Source organism: Mustela nigripes, chromosome 10 (assembly GCF_022355385.1).
Source record: "Mustela nigripes isolate SB6536 chromosome 10, MUSNIG.SB6536, whole genome shotgun sequence".
NCBI lineage: Eukaryota > Metazoa > Chordata > Mammalia > Carnivora > Mustelidae > Mustela > Mustela nigripes.
Genome location: NC_081566.1, coordinates 51,604,120 through 51,611,907, shown reverse-complemented (window position 1 = coordinate 51,611,907; position 7,788 = coordinate 51,604,120). Strand labels below are relative to the sequence as shown.

Below are 7,788 nucleotides of genomic sequence, written 5' to 3'. Positions count from 1 at the left end.
AGATTAATTTAAAATTGCAATTTAAGGGAAGCCTGGGTGGCATGGTTGGTTAAGCATCCAACTCTTGGTTCCAGCTCAGGTTTTGATCTCAAGGTCATGAGATTGAGCCTTGCACTGGGCTCTGTGCTGAGGGCTTAGTCAGCTTGAGGTTCTCTCTCCCTTTCCCTCTGCCCCTCCTGCTTATTCTCTCTCTCTCTCTCTCAAATAAATAAGTAAATCTTTGAAGTTGCAATTTGAGTTCGAGCCTTAGGACTCTTTGAATCCTGTACTGTTGTATCTTGATTCTTACCTAATCCTTAACAAACCCTTCCTTGAAAGAACTGCCTTAAATTCAATTTTTTTTAAGATTTTATTTATTTATTTGACAGAGAGACACAGCGAGGAGGGAACACAAGGAGCGAGAGTGAGAGAGGGAGAAGCAGGCTTCCCATTGAGCAGGGTCTTGATTTCAGGACCCTGGGATCAAGACCTGAGCCGAAGGCAGACACTTAACAACGACTGAGCCACCCAGGCACCCCTTAAATCCAATTTCTTTCTTTTTTTTTTTTTTGGTGCCAATTTTAAATACAGTTTTATTTAAGACATTGCATTTTCCACTTAACAATACAGTGCTTATAAAGTGCAATATTTATTTTCTTTCCCTGTGCACATATTCCATATTCAAGTATCAAGAATGCCCAGTTTTTTTGCTATAGCAGCTCAACATTACAGCTGCCATGGAATTTGCTACAAATTTGGGTCCTTTGAATATTGTGTGTGGAACAATGCTCAACCTATTTATTCTCAGATTGGTTTAGTCAACCTCTCCAATGGTGGGCCCAGAGGAGGCACCACCAGAGGGAGGAGCTCCACCGCCAGGGAAGTCTCCAGGCATTCCTCCTGGTATGCCCCCTGCACTCTGGTACTGCTTGGTGATGATGACTTTCTCCAACTCTTTCTGCTGGTGTTCAAATTCTTCCTTCTCTGCAGTCTGGTTCTTCTCAAGCCAGTTGATGATTTCATTGCATTTGTCAAGAATCTTCTGTTTGTCTTCATCATTTATCTTGCCCTGAAGTTTTTCATCTTCAACAGTTGCTTTCATGTTGAATGCGTAAGACTCCAGTGAATTCTTGGAAGACACCTTGTCCCGCTGTTTCTCATCTTCAGCTTTGTACTTCTCAGCTTCCTGGACCATGCGCTCAATATCTTCCTTGCTCAAGTGGCCCTTGTCATTATTGATAGTAATCTTGTTCTCTTTTCCTGTGCTCTTATCCACGGCAGAGACATTGAGGATACTATAACATCAATATCGAAAGTGACCTCAATCTGAGGGACACCACGAAGAGCAGGAGGTATGCCTGTGAGTTCAAACTTTCCAAGTAGATTGTTGTCCTTGGTCATGGCACACTCACCTTCATACACCTGTATAAGCACACCAGGCTGGTTGTCGGAGTAGGTAGTGAAGGTCTGTGTCTGTTTGGTAGGAATGGTAGTATTCCGCTTGATAAGAACAGTCATGACTCCTCTAGCAGTTTCAATGCCAAGAGAAAGTGGAGTGACATCCAACAGCAGCAAATCTTGAACATTTTCAGATTTGTCTCCAGAAAGGATGGCTGCCTGGACAGCTGCACCATAAGCAACAGCTTCATCAGGGTTGATGCTCTTATTCAGTTCTTTTCCACTGAAGAAGTCTTGGAGAAGTTTCTGAATCTTGGGGATACAGGTAGAACCACCCACCAGAACAATATTGCAGATCTGAGACTTGTCTAACTTGGCATCCCGAAGAGCTTTCTCTACAGGGTCCAGGGTGCCACGGAACAGGTCAGCATTTAATTCTTCAAACTGGGCACGAGTAATAGAGGTATAGAAGTCGATTCCTTCATACAGAGAATCAATCTCAATACTGGCCTGGGTGCTAGAAGAAAGTGTATGCTTAGCGCGTTCACAAGCAGTACGTAGACGACAAACTGCCCTCTTGTTTTCACTGATATCTTTCTTATGTTTGCACTTGAACTCTGCAATAAAATGGTTGACCATTTGGTTGTCAAAGTCTTCTCCACCTAAATGGGTGTCTCCAGCTGTGGATTTAACCTCAAAGATCCCATCTTCAATAGTAAGGATTGACACATCAAAAGTGCCACCTCCTAAGTCAAAGATCAGCACATTCCTTTCAGCTCCAACTTTTTTGTCTAAGCCATAAGCAATAGCAGCAGCAGTTGGCTCATTGATGATTCGAAGTACACTGAGACCAGCAATAGTTCCAGCATCTTTGGTAGCCTGATGCTGAGAATCATTGAAGTACGCAGGTACTGTGACAACTGCGTTGGTAACTCTTCCCAAGATAAGCCTCTGCGATTTCCTTCATTTTCGTCAAAACCATAGAAGACACCTCCTCTGGATAAAACCTTTTTGTTTCTCCCTTGTATTCTACTTGGACCTTGGGCCTGCCAGCATCATTCACCACCATGAAAGGCCAATGCTTTATATCAGACTGGACAACAGCATCATCAAATCTCCATCCAATCAGGCGTTTGGCATCAAAAACTGTGTTGGTGGGGTTCATCGCAACTTGGTTCTTCGCAGCATCACCGATCAATTGTTCGGTGTCCGTGAAGGCGACATAACTTGGGGTGGTCCGGTTTCCCTGATCATTGGCAATTATTTCCACTTTCCCGTGCTGGAAGACACCCATGCAGGAGTAGGTGGTGCCAAGATAAATGCCAACTGCAGGTCCCTTAGACATGGTTGCTTATGTGTGGGCCTGGCTCGGGTTAAGAAGAAGACAGCAATCCAAAGATCTAGCCCCGCGTTCAATGAGAACCTCCAATTACTAATTCTCAACAATTTTTGACATTCCTGTCTCCCATCTGATTTACTGCCAATGGTTTGCTCCTTCTTATTGCAGTAAGCAATAAACTTACCTTTCTTTTCAACAGATCACTGGTGACATTCGGGAAGCCAAATTTTCACAATTTCAGATATATAACCATTTTCTTACAGGTGCATATATTGACATTTGAGAAGATTTCCTCAGGATGCCTGGGTGGCTCCATTGGTTAAGTGTCTGCCTTCAGCTCAAGTCATGATCCCAGGGTCCTGGAATCAAGCCGCATGCCAGGCTCCCTGCTCCGTGGGGAGTCTGCTTCTCCCTCTCTCTGTACTGCTTCCCCTGCTTGTGTTTTCTCTGCATCTGTCTCTTTCTTTCTCTGTCAAATGCATTTAAGAAAAAAAAATTTTTAAAGATTTCCTCTCTCTCTAGACCCAAATAGAGTTGTTTATCTCAAAAACAGAATTGGTATCTACCCAAGCCAGGTACCTCTAGCAGTTGCCCGGGCTGCTAGATCTATAACTCTATAAACTTTCCTGGAGAGAGCCATGTTAAGGGGAAGTATCTGGGGAGAAAGATCCATAATGCAAAGAAGATTCTGTATGACCCAGTGCAAATTGAGAGGTAGTAAAACTTTTTGAGTGTTCATGTGAAATATTGAATATGTGAGGTCAGAGGCTGCTAAGTCTGAGATATTTCGGTTTTGCACTAGGTCACACATGAAGAGTGTCTCCTTCACCAAACTTTGGTCAAGTCCTTCTGAGTTTTCTTTTTGACTAGGCCTGACCTTGACCTCCTGGGTTCTTCCTTACAGAATCCAGTTTTAGCAAGAATCCTGCTAAGTTTAAGTCAGAATCCCCACCCTTGACGATAACTGATTACCGCAGCATCTGATAACTGATCACCTCAAATCACTCCCAGGTGATATCTGATCACCCTGACTTGGCTCTAACAATACTCCCATTAGGTCATTTTAGCCACAATTCCCCGTTCCGGTCATGTGCCTTAGTAATTTGCCATCTTCCAACCTCCTTCTCTTGTTCTCTGCCTGTAACTCCCACTTTTTCTCTTTTTTAAGAAAATGCTCCCCTAGTCATTAAGTGAGATATTGGCACTCCTTATTTCTTATATTTCTTTCCAGGTTGTAATCTGTTACTACTTTCCTAAACTGTTTCCTCTGTGGAAACAAATCAACAACAGGCTTCTCCTCTTGTCCTCATCCCATTTTTTCCTTTAACATTCTTAGATTCCGCCCCCCCCTCTTAATTTATGTCTTGAAAAATTCCTGGCCATATCCATAATGCCAATTCCTTAGTAAATTCTCCTGTGACCACTAGTCATGATTTCATCCTATAAATCTGAAATGCCTAAAAACAGTGTAATAAATGATATCTAGTATTCAAACCCAGGAGTTGACCTCTTTTTCTTTTTCTATCAGTAGTTGTGTTCATATTTATTGCTTAGTATAGCCTACCAAATTTCTGCAAGGAGATCAAATGGTAACATTAAAATTCACCAGTAATAGGAAGCAAACATAAAAAGTTCTCAAATTTGGATATAAATCTCCCATCATCAAAAAACCTGGAAAAACATATAAACTTAAATATAATACCTTTCACCAATTTTAAAGTTTATAGCATCAAAATCTAAAGTAAATTGCAAAAATATTTTTTTCCCTCTGTGAATAAAATGTATTTTAAAATGTCTTATTTGCAGTCTTAGCTCAAGAGATTATGGTCATCCAGGTAGAGTTGGGAATTCCTGTAGCAATATGAGCTGTCTTTCATGGAAACAGCCACCATTCTTTCAGGATCTCAGAAGATCTAGATCAGTGTGAAATCACTAATATGTCTCATTAACAAGAGCATCCAAAGGGTTGGAAGGACTTATAAGATAATTGAATATTAAACTTTCCACCCTCTCACCAGCCAACAAATTTAGGAAACCCGATGATCTCCCCTCCCTGGAAAGTTTTTCTAATCAGAATAACATTCCTTTAGCTCTGTACTTAGTTTCTCCAATAACTGTAGTAGAAATGCAATGGTAGTTGAAGGAAACAGGGAGGGAGGGACTGAGATCTAGTTATCAGGTATCAAGAAATAGCAAGAAAAAAATTGCAATTAGCAGAAGTCTCCCACAAATCAGCTAAATCAGATATCCAGGACAGTATCTGCTATTGTCACTGGCTGCTTTTCTTTATCACCCACTATTCAAAACCTCATAATTTTCTCTTTCACTTACCATAACATTTTTGAGGTTTATTCGTTTTGCTGCATGTCTGGAGTTCGTCCCTATTATTGCGTAGTATTCCACCATATCCCACGTTTAGTTCATCCATTTGCCAGCTGATGGACATTTGGATTATTTCCAGTTTGTGACCATTTTAAATAACTGCTGTGAATAGTTAAGTTCAGATCTTTGGGTGGACGTGTTTTCCTAACCTACCAAGGAGTGGAATTATTGGGTCTTACAACTTTTTAAGAAACTAAAGAACTATTTTTCCAAAGTAATTATAATATTTTATGTTCTCAGTAGCAATGAAGGTTCCCATTTCACTACATCCTTACCAATATCTGGGATGGAAAGGCGTGTCTATTTTAGTGTTACTATGACAGTTGTGTAGGGGGATCACACTGTGGCTTGAGCTTTCAATTCCTTAGTGAAAAATGTTGTTGAAGTTTTCTTTCAATGCATATTTGTCATTTGTTTATCTTATAGGTGAAGTTTCTATTCAAAATTTTTTCCATTTTTTTATTATATTGTCTGTCCTCTAATAGAGATCTGATGGTGATGGTTGAGTTGTAGAGTTCATTATATATCCTGGATACAAGTCTATTATCAGAAATGTGTTTTGCAAATACTTTCTCCTCTTTCTGTTGCCTGTCTTTTTTAGTTTTATGGTGTCTTTTGAAAAGCAAAAGCAAGAGATTTAAATTTTTATGAAATCTGTTTTATGTTTTATTTTCTTTTAGGGGTTATGCCTTTTGTGTTATAGCCAAGAAAATCTTTTCTATACTAAAGTTGCAAAGGTTATCTTCTATGTTTTTTCTAGAAGTTTCATGGTTTTGAACTTAAATTTAGGTCTATGATCCATTGCAAGTTACACGTGTATGTGTTTGGTATGAAGTAGTGTTCAGGCTTTTTTTCTTTCCTTTCTCTCGCATGTGGATTTCCAATGTCCTAGAACCATTTCTTGAAAAGCTATCCTTTCCTTTTGAATTAGCCTGGCATTTTTGTTGAATCAGTCTTATATGTGGATTCGTTTTGGACTCTCTTTTTGGCTTTATTAATCTATATGTACATTTATGCCAATACTGTACTCTCTTAATTACATGTTTCAAGTAAATTGTGAAATCATGTAGTTTGTCTTCAACTTTATTCTTTACAAAATTGTTTGGCTTGTCTAGATTCTTTGCATTTCTAGTCAGTTTATATTAAACACACACACACACACAGAAAAAAAAAAAAAACCTGCATGCAGTTTATAGTAGCTTTATTCATAATTGCCAAAACCTAGAAAGAATCAAGAGATCCTTCAGCAAGTGAATGAATGAATAAACTGTGGCACATCAGACAGTGAGACACTATCTAGTGCTAAAAAGAAATGAGGATAAACCAGGGAGAAACAGGGAGGAAACATATGCATATTACTTTTTATGCAAGTGTCATACATTGGCTTAAGTCACCTCATTAACATAAAGACATCTTTGTCAATCTCATCACTTAGGAAATTCCAAGGGTTTGTGGGAACTCTGTGCTTGAAAAGGAGAAAGAAACCAGATCTGTATCTGTTATTATATAATTCATAATATCACATTTACCCTATGAAGATCAAGGCCAAACTACGTCAGCTCTAGATGTAAGGCCTGTGTCTTTCCTGAAGCCTGGTATCACACTCGATGCAGAGGATCCCAGGGGTAACACAGGACTGCAAGTATTTTCTGACTCGTTCTCATTAGCTTGAGGATGGGTTAGTTATAGACAAGCACTATTAAACTTGGGAAAGCGTTATCTCCCATGTGGCCTAGATATTCAACTAAGGCTCAGCTGTCAAATTCAGAACCATAAAACTAAAACCAAATTGCAGAAACACAGGACTGTGCAAACTTCTCACATAATCTGTTAATACAGTGTCTCCAGCACTTAAAGCCACTTGATCAAGACTCTGCCAGATGCCTTTATTCTCATTATTTTGCTCCCCAAATGTCCATCTTATAATTTCCATTTCCAGATCTTACCACTTCCCTGAATTGAAACTGCTACTTTCCCAAACTTCGGAATCTGTCTTCCTTCCTTGTTCCACTTTCCCAAAGGGGAAATTCATACTTTAGTGAGTCTCACAGCATGGGAGAGTGAAGCAGGAAGCATGCATCTCTGTAAGTGTGTAGTCCCATCCCACAGAAAAAGAGAAAAGGGCAGGAAGAGAATCATACTGATGTATTCCTTTCTGTGTCAAGAGGAGCAATTGAGCTAGGCATGTTTTGCAGATGAAACTGTATATGGGAGGATGCATGAGGTCTCATAAGGAAGCATTCTTTCCTAATGATGAAGTCTTAGAATATAAGTGAGGTTCGGTGGGATGAGGTCTGGAGCTGATGACCAAGAAAGAATTCTTGAGACATCTTTGGTGCAAAATGGCGGTTTATTAAAGCATGGGGACAGGACCCATGGGCAGAAAGAGCTGCTGCCCTAGGGCTATGAGGAGTGGTCCATTCATTGTATGCTTGCAAGTTGGGAGGGAGTGAGAGAGGACATAAGTCTCTAAGGAATTTTGGAAGCAAGGTTTCCAAGACCTTGAGGGACTAGCTATTGTTGGAAAAAATATAACCTTTGTCGTGAGACCCTTTAGATGTATATCAGTGCGTCATATGCTTGGGAATGATTCTTAACTTGTATCTTTGGAGGGTTTAGAGATAAATTTTCCAAGTGAATTGTTAAGTAGACTTACAGGATCCTGGTTGGGGGTAGGGGTCAGTCAGGCT

General features: G+C 40.0%; 1 pseudogene; it reads right to left on the bottom strand.

Moving 5' to 3' along the window:
* Window positions 1-555: 555 nt before the first annotated feature.
* Window positions 556-2,782, bottom strand: LOC132026195 (heat shock cognate 71 kDa protein-like; annotated as a pseudogene).
* Window positions 2,783-7,788: the final 5,006 nt, after the last annotated feature.